This window comes from Lissotriton vulgaris, chromosome 8 (assembly GCF_964263255.1).
Source record: "Lissotriton vulgaris chromosome 8, aLisVul1.2, whole genome shotgun sequence".
In the NCBI taxonomy this organism is placed as follows: Eukaryota; Metazoa; Chordata; class Amphibia; order Caudata; family Salamandridae; genus Lissotriton; species Lissotriton vulgaris.
In genome coordinates, this window is record NC_141696.1 from 512,139,666 (window position 1) to 512,153,695 (window position 14,030).

At 49.2% G+C, this 14,030-nt stretch overlaps 1 protein-coding gene across 2 annotated transcripts in view; it reads left to right on the plus strand.

Annotated features, from left to right (window-relative positions):
• CTPS2 (CTP synthase 2) overlaps positions 1–14,030 on the plus strand; it is a 1,454,337-nt gene that overhangs the window by 1,146,658 nt on the left and 293,649 nt on the right. The gene's annotated exons all lie outside the window — the stretch shown is intronic.

Sequence of the window (14,030 nt, forward strand, 5' to 3'; positions counted from 1 at the left end):
AGCTGAATCTATTGATGGATATTTTTTAGAGAAGTTTCTCTCATTGGTTTTACGAGTAATGCTACTCGTATGGAACTGGCATAGTAATAGAATACAATTACCTGAATGTGAACAAAAAACATTTCAATAGGTAGACATTAGGAGTCCCTGTTCTTGCTCATGACATACTTGATGGTCGGCTTATATTTGACAACAAAATGTGCCCCCTATAGGGTCAGTGGAATACATAAGTCCACAAGTGGGGGGGGGGGGGACACTTTAAAAGCCTAGCTAAGGTGGTATGAAGTGGCTCTTCATACCAACAGCGAAAAAACATAGCAAAAGGCTTTGCTAAACAAATCCTTGTGCGTTCTTTTTAACCGAATACAGCATGGCATTCGCAAACGTTTACCCAGGGGCCCAAAAAGTATGGTCTTTGGTGTGACCGAGGGCCACATTGATGGGGTTGGGCATGGGGGGTGTAAAGTGGGAGTAGGGTAAACGCAGTATGTATTTTTAATGGGCAGTGAGTCATGGAGGTATTTCGAGAGTTTCATTCCATCCTGCCCTCTAAATTATGCCCCCAGTCTCTATAAGAATCATGCATTTGCCAATACTGTGTTATGCTGTATCTGAGTCACTTTCCCACCACCGCACCTAAGGGTAAGCCTTTTCTGCTTGATATCAGTACCCTGGCTGAGTAAAGTTTACACAGGAAGTAACTTGATTATTCAACTGGAATAAAATAGAATTGCACAGTGCAAAACCAGAAAACCTGGAATCAAACCCGGCTTTCTTCTTGACCAAATCCTGTGATTCTATGCAATTGTTTTATTTCACTTTGCCTACATTTTCTTCATTATGACATATAAGAGCACCTTGAAACACATGCGTGCAGTCTGTTCACTGTATAAAACCTTCGTCAGGGTTTGATTTCATAAACAGTGTTGTTCAGGTATATTAACAATTCATGTCACCTAGAGGGGTCCACATAACAATTGACTTGCCTCTTCGTTGACTGTTATTGTTTTTAGGGTGTGATGAGGCTTGAGTGTTTCTACATCCATGTTTGAAAACTCTCACTTTTATCACTTTTTAAAAAAAATTCTAAGTGCACTGATGGTATCTTATGTACTATAGTGAAACGCTTCTGCATGTAATGAAACACATTTTTTTTAATTTTGAAGAGACTCGATCTTATTTTTACACATTTGTTGCACGTTGTCTTTAAAAATGAAGGTGTTCCTAAAGTTATGTGTTGCAGAACACCTTATTTGCTTCTTTTCTTTTTTGTCAATTAACCTGTATAAATGCTAGCCTGTTTATTTAACATCTCTGTCAACTAAACAGCAGTCCAGTGCTGCTGTTCACCAGGGGGCCGCATGTAAAGGTAGGTGGGGCAGCATCTAGAGGTCGGGGGGCCATATGTAAATGTCAGGAGGGCCGCAGGCATCCTCCGGACCGTATGTTAAGTATCACTGCATATACTGTCTCATGGACATGGTAGCCATGGTAACCCACCTATGTCAAGCTTATTCCACAAGGAACTACCAGGCAGTGGACCAGAGCTCCAGAGAGAGGTCCCCTGTATGGGACTTGGAATGAGATGACCCTTTTGTTTGCCCATTGAGGAGCAACCAGATGATCAAGTATGCCATGTAAGAGAGGAAGGGTTTTACGTCCTTAAACTAGAAATCCTTTGGTAATCTGGGAAAATAATTAAGGAAACCTCTCCCTTTATTGGGAACGTCCTACTCTGTGTACCATGTTAGGGAGGATGTATCACAGTTCCAGCAAACAAAATCCTTGCACTACCTTCTTGTTGTATTTCAATTCTTTATTAGCATTTAGGCACCTTTTGGGTCAAACAAGTTCTGACTAGGGTCATAGCCTCAAAGAAAAGACATAGTCAAAGAGTAAAAGAAAGTAGACAGAAAAGAAAAGTGGGGGGATATGGGCGAGAAGATGGTGGGGAATAAAGGGAGAAAAATACTTACGGGGACGGCAATCAGCACGCACATTTGCACTGGAGATGTAAGTCCCTGGACAGTTACAACTACCACTACAGACACACCTTTTACGTCAGCACTGAGATTCCCTAGAACAACAAGCTTCTAAAATAACTAGGTACAAAAATCCTTCACAAGTGGGAAAAGGATGGGAAACACCATTTTGTAGCTTTCCCATATCACAACATCGTTGGTGAATGTAGACAGAGCCCAGCTACATCAGGAATCGACCCCATACATCCTCGAAATTGTTGGATACAGTCATCCAATGTTTAGAGGATCTGTTCATAAGAGGCTATAGCATGCATATCAGTCAGCCAATGTCGGTGGAGTGGTATGCTATTCGATTTCCAATGATGCAGAATTCCGACCGTGGCCACTGTTAAGGCCATTGTGAACCATCTGTTCATGTGATGGGGCATTGTGGGCGCGGGCGCTGATCCTCAGGTGAGGGTTTATCCCAAGGGTCATGGTGATCGAATCCCACACCTCCCTCCCATAAATCCATGGCTGCCTACAGTCCCACACTATGTGGACGATGTCACCAAGCAGCAGGTGACTCCTCCAGCATGCAGAGTCTCGTGACATGTCTGCTCTGAAAAGCTTTGCTGGGGACCAGTGCCATTGGTGCAGTATTGTGTAGGAATTGAATTTGAGATTCCCTTCGCGGAGTGTCTTGTCATGATCCTCCATAATGTAGAGCCCGTCATCATCCTTATTTGTTATAAAGTTGGAGTGTAATCATAACTAAGAGGCTGAAACAAGTAGAAGCGATTTGAAAGCCTACTTTGATTTTAAACACCATATATGTTGATCTGCTATGATCCACTACTGAAATGTTTATGGCTCCTTATAATTCAACTTCCAGCCAGTGCTCATCCAACAGGGCAATGGTCGCTCTGCCCTAACTAGGTTGGGATGATTATCATTTGACCTGGTGACAGTGGTGGACGGGCGTCATTAGCAAAGGTGCTAGCATACCTAGAAGAGGCTTAACCAGTGTAAACCCAGCACTTCCCCCGACTCAAAATAGAGCGGCGGAACAGCAAGTTTGGTAGGTTGGGAGCACTATTGATTACCGGCAATGCTTCCGCTCTGCTAAACTCTAAAGGACCATCTAAATTAATATTCTAACAGTCACCTCAGTAACTTGGGCCCTTATGTTGCAAGTTAGATGTTTCACCAGCAGGCCAAAGGGCAGTACTGAAAGAGTGCACTGTTTCTTTGTACCTTTCTCCTCTGTTGTGGCTAAATTATTGGAAGTTCAGTACCACTCACGTGTTTCAACTCTTCACCCATCTCTGGTGTAAACCACTGAAACCTTCATGTAAAAGTCCTGAGAAAGCACTAGCTGTTCATTCTACTTTGAAACCTGTATATCTTCCCCATCCGTCTCTAAGAAATGTGCTACAGGACTTCACGCTGTGGGCTCTAAATTTGATTTGCTTTGTCGTTACTCTCATAAAACACCTGTTTTGCGGTGAGTACGGTGTGTCCTGCCATGTTTGCCGGCAGTAAGGCAAACTCTTTTAACTGCCCTTACTTGTCTCCAGTCCAGTATCCTGACATTTCCCTTGCAACTCTTAGGGACCTGCCTTCTCCCCTGAGTGAGCGTACAGAGATATTTTAGCTTGAAGGCTAGGGTTATTACATTTCCTTGTACAACTAGATTTAGGACATCCACTCCACCAGCTGTCTGCACCTATCTATTACTATTTTAATTCTTTTTTTTCCAAACCATCAAAGTACACAAAATCCATCATTTTCGCAGTCTCAAAAAATGTATGAAAAAAAGGATGAAATCCATGCAATTAGCATCATAAATATACACAAAATGAAAGAATGAGAACAATAAAAAAATCAGACTTCCGATTAGGAAGTTCACATCATGTTAAAATTTAAAGAAATACGATATAAAATACAAAACGCAATTCACCTATTTTTCCTGTACCTCCACATTATCCATTGATTCCATAATTGCACCAATCCTGTATTGGTGATTGGGGAGTATTGTGTGAACCATCAGTAATTGCAAGTCGTTCTGTACATATGGCATCATTAAAATGCCACCTCCCAGGAGTTCTATTCTTCACCCTCAGATCTACAGTGACTATTGCATTATGAGTGACTGTGAGGCTTCCTATATATAAGTGTTACAGTTCTGTGGTTGGGGTGAATGGCATGGTTATATAGTCTGTTCATTTGTAGACCATGTGAGCCTGTGTGTATAAAGGTGTATTCCTCACCCCATGATGGCAGGCCCCCATGAATCAGTCAGTCCCATCTCCTCATGTCTCTTCCTAACTTTCTTGGAAATCACCCATGCAGATTTCACCCTTGCTGTGGACCTGTCAGGGTCTCCTGGCATGACCAAATTCAGATCATCTCCACTGAATGGTTCCTTTACTCACCTCCTCAAGCTTGTTTAAGAAGTCCAAGGGGAATTCCAACCTCCAGTCACTTGGTGCATAGACTGAGGCCATTGCCACTGCGGACATCACAACCCTCGCTTGAAGTATTATGCATCGCCTCCATTATTATATTTGTAAGACTCTGTGCATTATTGAGAACCCTGTCTTCAGTGGAATAACTTCTATACCCGTAGCAGAATCCCTGAGAAGTATTGCTCAGTCAATGATCCAGTACAATGTCTCCCCTGAGCCTAGTGCAATCAGTGCACCTACTGCAGGGAGATCACCTCTCAGTTGAGTGCATTCAATGTATTCACTTTGCCTATCTTTTAATTTGGGGCATGCAGCCCCTTTGCATCAAATGTGGTTCACTGCATCATGAACCGCCCGTTATTGTGCTTGTTGTTTTTACCATGTACCTTTTGCTTTGCTCCTGACCCTTTTCCCTTCTCTTGCTCAGTAATCATGAACCAGCCTAAAATAAGCATGGCATTACCAAGGGTATTACTGGCATGCCATGTTTCGCCCAGCTAGATTTACAGCCTGCTATATTAACAGCCAAGTTAACATGTAAGTTGTAACCAGTGGCATAACACAAAATGATGGGGCCCCCTGCAGAATGTGATGATGGGCTCCTGAGCCTTCCTTTTAGCACAAATATTGATTGGCCTTGAGCTGAATGGGAGCCCCTTGAAGGGTGGGGGCACCTTGAAGTGTTGAGGGCCCCTCTGAACCACAGAGGTTGCAGGGACCTGCGTTAGGCCACTGGTTATAATGTTTTTCATTACTTACTGGTAATTAGTCCTAGTCTTCCCTTTCACAATCCTAAATGCTAGAGGCAGCCCCACCCCCGGAGGAAACTCTCTAAAAGCCTACATAAAGGTGAAGAAACTCATGGGGGGCACAGACACACAACAGCTGTAACCATGGAGGCGTGGAGGGATATAGAGGAGTAGGATTGACCATTGAAAAGATACTCAAAATTTCACATTACTTTTATGTAGACTTTGTGAAGGTATCTGTCACAGGCAGGTGCATAGCCTGGTCAATAGGATTGGGGGCTATAAGCTTTCAGATTTTCTGACAATCGCACTGGGATATCTTGTTAAAATACATTATATGAGAAGCACGACATGAGGGGGCCCTAAAGGGAAGTAGAAAGTGAGAGGAGGGCGGATTGCTTGGGACATCTAAAGCACAACATTTTTAAAATGAATCCACATTTTTTAAGGTCTTTAAAACAGAGACAAGAGAGAGTGTGTGTGTTTTTGTCAGTGAGGGCATGTAAAAATCCCAGATGAATTCCGACCCGACTAAAAGCACTTGTATCAACCATTTACTAAAGAATAAACCCCACAGCCCTCACCACCCCACTGTACATACACCCCTGGTCACAAGGGTTGGGACCACCTCATGCAGTTAGTACTGCTTTGGGACAGGAAGACAGACAGACGGCTTTCTGGATTAAAGCAAAACATATATATATATTTTCAAGCCTTGATGCTTGGCCTTGAATTAGACTGAATCTTTTTTTTCTGCAAAATGGGCTAATTGCAATTCTTTTCTTTCGGTTTGTCTGGTATGCATACGTTGTCTTTGCATGCTTCTAGTAAAGTAAGAGCTTGATTTGTCATGTAAATGTAATCCTATTTTTGGTTCAGTAAATGCGGGGCTAAAGGGCTATTAATTTTAAAAGACACTCAATACGCATCAAAAACAACAACGAGGGGGAGGAGCTTCGCTGCCAACCAAGATGGCCGCGTGAGCTCGGAGCTCCGAAGACCTCCCGATCTTCCGAATTAATCCTGATTTCTATCCTGTCCCACGATGGTGGGAATCGGTTGCTGAGCCGGGCCTGATGCGGCACCCGCTTTCGGAATGAAAATCGGACATTCCTAGCCTCAGTTGTGTCGACGACTCCCGGAGGCTCCTCCCGCGTCGCTTGTGACCGGGGTGGGTTGCAGCGGTGTCTCTGCGGGGTTCCTCCCAGCCTGCGCCACTTTGTCCCGCAGTGTGCTCCTGAGCCCTGAACGCCTTGCTGGGCGATCTTACTTCTGGACCTTGGATAACTCGTTGTGTGCATTGGACGTGCCCCGCTGGACTCCTTCGCCCCTGGTGTCCCACCCGTCCCGTGATTGCCAACATGGCGGGCAAGGGTGGCTCGGATGCGGGCAAGACTCAGCGGCTTAACAGGAAGCCATCTCAGTCCCAGTCTACTATTCCTGAGCGCTTCTCCCAGTCTAAGGGGTCACCGGTGCAGGTGGTTCGCACAAGAGACCCGAGGAGGGATGAGTCGCCGGACGACTCCGAGATAACGCTCCGGGACGTCATGGGCGCGATATCAGGGGTGAGGACGGAGGTGCACACACTTCGTGAGGAGCTGTCCAGCAAGGTCGACTCTCTAAAAATTGAACTGAATCTCATCAGGACGGACCTCGGGAAAACTAATGACCGGGTGAAATCTTTGGACCTTAAGACATCCAGCCTGGTCACGGATGTATCTGACATCCAGTCAGAGGTGCGCAACTTGAAATTGGCTAATGGCGTGATGGCGCGTCGGCTGGACGAGTTTGAAGGCCGCGCGCGGCGCCAAAATGTTCGCATCACCGGAGTACCGGAAAAGGCCGAGGAGGACTCGACTGAACTCTTCGTGGAAGATCTGGTGGCGAAACACTTACAACCGGGGGGCCTGAGCAAGTTCTTCTCGGTGGAAAGGGCCCACAGGATACCGGGTGGGCCGCCTAAATCGGGAGCTACCCCTCGCCCCATCATCGCGAGGCTGTTCAATTATAGGGACAGAGACGCTATCCTGCAAGCATCGAGGACCGCGGGCCCTCTCCGTTTCCAGAACTCTGAAGTAAATTTCTTCCCGGACTTTACCCAGGCCGTTCAGAAACAGCGGCAGAGCTTTACCGGGGTGAAGCGGAGACTTAGGGAAATGGGCCTGCGATACTCTATGCTCTATCCTGCCAAGCTTCGCATTGAGCGAGACCACCGGACTTTCTTTTTTTACTTTCCTGACGACGTGGGACACTGGCTCGACACCCTGCCCCAGGAACGGCCTGAATCGACCGACCAGACGGAGGAAACCACCGGAGGCGCGGCAGCACAGGGATGATTCCTTGGCTACTTGTTTTCCGGAAACTGGGAAGCCGTGAGGTGCATCGGCTTTTGACATTGCTGCTTTAATTGACTCATTTTGTTAATGATATGGGGGATAACGGGGGGGGATGGGATGCCTCTTTTCTCCTTCGTGGGCTTTTTGTAGGTTAGTTAAGGGGCGACAGGCACACTGCTAGTTGGGGTGGATTTTAGTCTGATGCAGGGGTGCAGGGTGGTGGGTAGTTGGGGTGTGTTTCTTTGTACTTTCTCTTTGTTTTGCTCCGTGTTCTGGCTGAGGAACTTCTGGACTGCCATGTTGCTGCAGTGGGCGCTGATGTGGGTGGGGGAGGGGACGCGGAGCGTCCTTGACGATGGGGGGTAAATTGCTTCATCTGCTGAGCTGGAATGTTAACGGGTTGGGGGACCGTATCAAGAGGGGCGTTGTGTTACAAATGCTTAAGCGCTGCTCGCCTGATGTGGTTTTTCTACAGGAGACCCACTTGGTGGGGCACGCTTGCAAGGCCTTGAATAGGCGGGGTTACAAAATGGTGGCCCATGCGGGATTCTCTTCGGGCTCCAGGGGGGTGGGCATCATGGTGCGCGCTTCCCTTCCGTTGGAGGTGGAGTCTGTGCTTGCTGACGATAGAGGCAGATACGTGGCACTGGTGGGTAGGTGGGAGGGCCGCACGCTGGTTTTGGTTTCGGTTTATGTTCCCCCGGGGTTGCAGGAGACTACATTCAGGGACCTGGGTGGCGCCATTTTAGGTCTTCCCGAGGGATTGTTACTAGTGGGTGGGGACTTTAATTCGGTTGTCTCAGGGGAGCTGGATCGCTTTCCTTCCAGAGATCTTCGCCCTTCCCAGTCTTGGATGCCTGATTTTGTATGTTCCATGGGGATGATTGATTGCTGGCGTTTGCTACACCCCACTCAGCGACAGTACTCCTTCCTCTCGGGTGCTCACGGTAGCTTTTCTAGGCTGGACTATGTCCTGGCCCCGGCGGCCCAGGCGCAGTCTGTCTCCACCGCGCGCCTCCTGGCTCGAGGCATCTCGGACCACTCTCCGGTCTGGGTCTCGTTTGACTTCCAGGTCCCCGCATCTTCGCGAGTGGCCCCCATTAACCCGTGGTACTTTCGCGACCCGAAGACCCGGTCTCTCCTGACCAAGGCTATGGACCGGTACTTTGCCGAGAATACCGGCTCCGTTGCCTCCGCCGTCTCCCTCTGGGAGGCCTTTAAGACCGTACTTCGTGGCGAGGCATTCTCTCTGATCGCGGAGGCACGCCGCCGCCGCGACGAGGACGTGGTGAGGCTGGAGTCTGATCTCGCAGATTTGAACGCCCGGCTGGAACTGAGTCCGTCTCCCGACCTGGTCCATGCCATCTCGCTTAAGCAATCCGAACTCCGGGCGACCGCCACTGACGCAGCGAAGGCCTTGGGTAGGGAGCAGCAGGGCAGAATATATGATTCAGGTGACAAGGCCGGTAAGCTCCTGGCCTGGCTGGTCAAGCGGGAATTGGCGTCCCGGGTGGTCCCGGAACTGGTGGGTGAGGATGGTTTATCCTTGACGGACCCGGCTGCTATAGCCGGGTCCTTCGCTGAATATTTTGAAGGGGTTTACGCCTCCGCAACTCCCCTCCCAGAGTCCGCTTCGGCCTCCTTCCTGGAGGATATTGACCTTCCCCGCCTCTCTGCTCTTGACCGTGAGGACATGGATCGAGACCTGTCCGAGGATGAGATTGCCTTGGCGATCCGCTCGCTGCGCTCTGGCAAAGCGCCGGGTCCTAACGGTATCCCGGTCGAGTTGTACAAACTAAAGGCTGACGCGCTGGCCGCGCCGTTGCGCAAAATGTTCCTCGAGGCCCGCGAGCTGGGTGTACTCCCCCCCCGACCAGAGACTTGCCACCATTGTGGTGATCCACAAGGAGGGGAAGCCGCGGAATTTGTCCCGGTCCTACAGGCCCATATCCCTGTTAAATGCCGAACCCAAGATCTTGGCTAAACTGTTGGCCAATCGGCTGGTGGGCGTGATCACGGATCTGGTACATCCGGACCAGTCCGGCTTCATACCGCACCGGAACACGGCGCTCAACTTGAGGAGACTCCACGCAGTTATGGCACGCGCCCACTTGCTTCGCGATCCGGCGGTCCTGGCCTCGCTTGACGCCACTATGGCTTTCGATTCCCTAGAGTGGAATTATTTGTGGGCAGTTCTAGCCAAGCTGGGCTTTGGGCCGTCTTATATTGGATGGGTCCGACTGTTATACTCTGCACCGCAGGCTAATGTGGCTTAGGCATGGGCGGAAAATCCGTTCCGCTCGCGGATTTTGCGGATTTTCGGGAAATCCGCAATCCGCGAGATTTGCGAATTTCCTGCAAAATCCGCAAATCCGCGAGCAGCGGATTTTGCTCGCACTGCTCGCACTGTTCGCGTGAGTTCGCGCCCCGCGAATAAGTGCGAAATTGCAGAAATATGATCTAAGCAAAACTGAAAGTAACTACTTACCAGGTTCAAAAGTTCAGGCACATCATTAGTAGCCATTTCCTGTAGTGCTTCCTGAGGGGCCCCTCCAGAGTTCAGTTGCCAGTTGAAACTATTATGTGACCCTGCTCTGAACCTCAGAATAGTTACACATATGCCACAAAGGTCATGAATTACAGCTAAGGGAGACAAGCAGGAGCCAGGCTGGAAGTTAAAATCCATTAATCAGCCCCTAATTCATTATTGTCAGTTGGGGCAGGGCAGGTGTTGTAACTAATTTTGCAACAATGAAAGCACTTAGCAAGTGCAAAAGATCACTAATCAGGGCGCACTAAGGAAGCAGGTGCCAGCTAAAAAAATATTCTGTGACACATTAATCAGCCCCAAATTAATTCAGGTCACTTGAGGCAGGGAAGGTGTGCTTTGCTTTGCCGAAAATAATGTACACTGGACAACCAGAGGGTGTGGTGATGAAACAGAGGGTGGCATGGGTGGGCCAGAGGGTGGCATGAGTAGTCAGAGAGTGGCAGTGGTGACAGAGAGTGGCAGTGATGAAGAAGAGTGTCCCAAAGAGGTTGGACACGTAGAAACAACAAGTTCGCAAAACTTGCGACCCGACAGGTAAGTTCGCAAATTGCGAAATTGTAAAAACCCTCGCGAACTGGCAGAAACACGGGCGAACACAAAAAAAAAAAATCCGCAAATTCGCGTGAATTCGCGGATTTTGCGGATTGCGAGTTCGCAAATCCGCAAATTTGCGGATTGCCAATCCGCAAAATCCGCTCATGCCTAATGTGGCTGTTAATGGTAGACTTTCGGCCTCCTTTGCGCTGCACAGGGGCACCAGACAAGGCTGTCCGCTTTCGCCGCTCTTGTTTGCTCTAGCGCTGGAGCCCCTAGCGGCAAGGCTTAGGACGCACCCCGATGTTTCGGGGATCACGTGGTCGCCTGGTTTTGAGGACCGAGTGTCGCTTTATGCGGACGACATCCTCCTTTACCTTACCTCTCCTTGTCACTCGCTCATTGTAGTTTTTGACCTGCTGGGCACCTTTGGGTCGTTCTCGGGATTGGTGATCAATTGGTCTAAATCCTCACTGTACACGTTGTGTGGGGATACTCCGCGCCTCCCCCGGGGGTGCTCGATTCAGGTGGCTCAACAGGGCTTTCGGTATTTGGGCATCTATGTGTCGCGCGATCCCCGCGCCCGATACTCACGCAATCTTTTGCCACCGCTCGAGCGCCTACGGAGGGATGTTGAGATTTGGAAGAAACTGCCTATCTCATTGATGGGCAGGGCCGCGCTATTCAAAATGATGGCGTTGCCCCGTTTCCTCTACGCTTTGCAGAACTCCCAGGACCCGGTCCCGACCAAATACTTTGGTGAGATAGAATCCCTGCAGCGGGCACTACTGTGGGATGGGCGGCCGAGAATTTCATTACTCAAATTGACTATTCCCTGCTACGACGGTGGTATCGCACTACCGGATATGCGGCGGTATTATTGGGCGTCCCACCTTGCGGCGGTTAACCATGGCCTCTATGGCCCAGCGGTAAGTCAGGGCTACGCTATGGATCGGTGGCTTGTTAACGACGGGAACTACTACAGAGCCCTTTACTCCAAGTCGTTGGACCGTAAGTTGACGGGCCCCACCAGAACGATGGTGCATGTATGGCGCGCGGTCACCGACACCCTTGGCTGGAAAGATAAGATCACCCTGGCCACTCCCCTGTACGACTCAGACGTGCTGGGGAAACTGTGGAAAACTAAAGGTTTTGACCGATGGGACACCATCGGAATATCCAAAGTTGGAGATATGATTGCTCGGGGGAGGATTAAGTCGTTTGCCACGTTACAATCCGAGTATCAGCTGGCGTCGACGGAATACTTCCGACACGCCCAGCTTAGCCATGCCCTCTCCCCCCACGTGTCTGACGGTGGTGCTCTCCCTGAGTCATCGCCCCTGGAGGATCGGGTGCTGGACGGCCACATGCCGGACAGCGCCATCTCCCTGACTTATAAGAAACTAATCAACGTGCGGGTGGACTTGCTTGAACGACTGCGGATGCACTGGGTGAATGATGGCATAGAAATGGACGACGAGGAATGGCAGTCAGCGGCCTCCTCCCCCAGGGAGGTGGCCATATCGGCGCGGTTACGTCTGGTCCAGTTGAAAATCTTGCATAGGGTGTATGTCACCGGCCCCAGGCTCATCCATATGGGGCTTTCCACGGATGGCCTGTGCCGGCGGGGTTGTGGCATGCTTGCTACCTTCCTGCACATCCTCTGGGAGTGTCCTGGTGTGGCCCGGTACTGGATGCGAGTGCATGAGGTGATGGAGGAAGTGACTGGAGTGGCCCTGCCGGCCGAGGCCCGACGTTGCCTCCTCAATGTGTGGTGTCCGAATGATTACAGTGTGGCCCAGACCCGATGGGTCACCTTAGGCAACATGGTGGCCAAGAGGGACATTGCCCAGAAGTGGGGTGCGCCCGCTCCCCCTTCCCTTAGCCTCTGGAAGACCAATATGGACTGGTGCATGCTGCGGGAGAAGACGGTGTACGTGGCCAGGGGCAAGCCCAAAATGTGGAGATCTGTGTGGGGGGCCGGGAGTTCGTATCGAGGCGATTTATGCGAACCCCCGATTGAGACGGACTTGGAAGTCCAGCCCTCCCCATAGACTGAAACCCTTCCCGTAGTTCCAGACAAAACATCCTGGTACGATACCCCCCCATATCTTCGTACTGAAATTGATATTCTGTGCTGTATTGGATGTGCGGAACCCGCCCCCCCCCCCCCCCCCCCCCGCCGCGCCCCTTCAATATTTATGTACTGTCCTCGGCCAATTCTTTCTCTTCTTTTTCTCTTCTACTCTCTTTCGTGCTCAGGCACTTCGTTCTCTAGTGGCCTTCCGTGGCTCACTTACTCCTTGGTTTCTTTGTTCCAAGTTGCTAGTTCTTGAAAATTAAACCTGACTGCTTCTGCGCACTGTTTTGTACATGAGCTTACCTGTTACCACAATGCTGCCTGGCCTCCGGGATGTATGGCTGAATAGCGGTGTACTTTTTTTTTTTTTTCTACAAATAAAGGTTTTTCAAAAAAAAAACAAAAAAAAAAAAAAAAAAAAAACAACAACGATGTATTTTAAATAAATTACTCGTTTCTATTAATTGCCCCACTGTCATGTTCATGAATTGTATTCAATGTAGGCTAGGCCCATCCAATGGGCATATTTTATCTGCAATTTGTGCACTCAAGTTCTTTATGCTTTAAAAATAAATCTTTCCCTGTGTTTTACAATCACAATCACAATGGGTGGGTGCTCGCCTTTGTAAAGGTGTTTTACTCGTGATAATTACATATTTATGAGCCGGAGGACGCGGGAGTCCAGTATCTGCCATCTTGACGCTGTACCTGCTGATTACGCCACAGTCACTCACCACCCCACTGTGGGGTGGCGCTTGATTTTGTACTCGGCGTCAGAAGGAAGGGCGCGCGCGCCTCGTTCCATTCTTCACAGATGCCGTAAAGCCGTTTGGGCTGTCTTCCGTGATGAATGCCTCAAGACACCTAAAATATTCAGTATTCCTTCTAGCTCGCAGAGTCTTTTTTTGCGTCAGATGCTGCATACCAGCTGATTTTTCTTTCAATGTTGTCACCAGTATGAGTAGGACTGGGAATAAACAGTCTCTATTGCCCATCAATCGCTTTCGTTAAGTTACAGAGATGGCATAGCAATGGGTGTTAGGTCCATCTGCCCAATCCTTGAGCAAACAAGTCATTGTTGATGCAAAACAAGCAGCAGACACCCGACATTTCTAAAAACCATCACTTAAATTATTTTGTTTAACGGAGCAGTATGTCAGTGGCGGCTGGTGATATTTGAAAGTGGTAACAAGCAAGGTTTGTAATTATGTTACCTGCCCGCACAGCGCTCTGCTGCAAACCCACTGGAAAGTCCTGAATAATGCTGACGAGTAGTACCCTGTGTTAGGGGGTTGTAACCCCCCAGCCCCCCACTGAACATACACCCCTGGTCACAAGGGTTGGGACC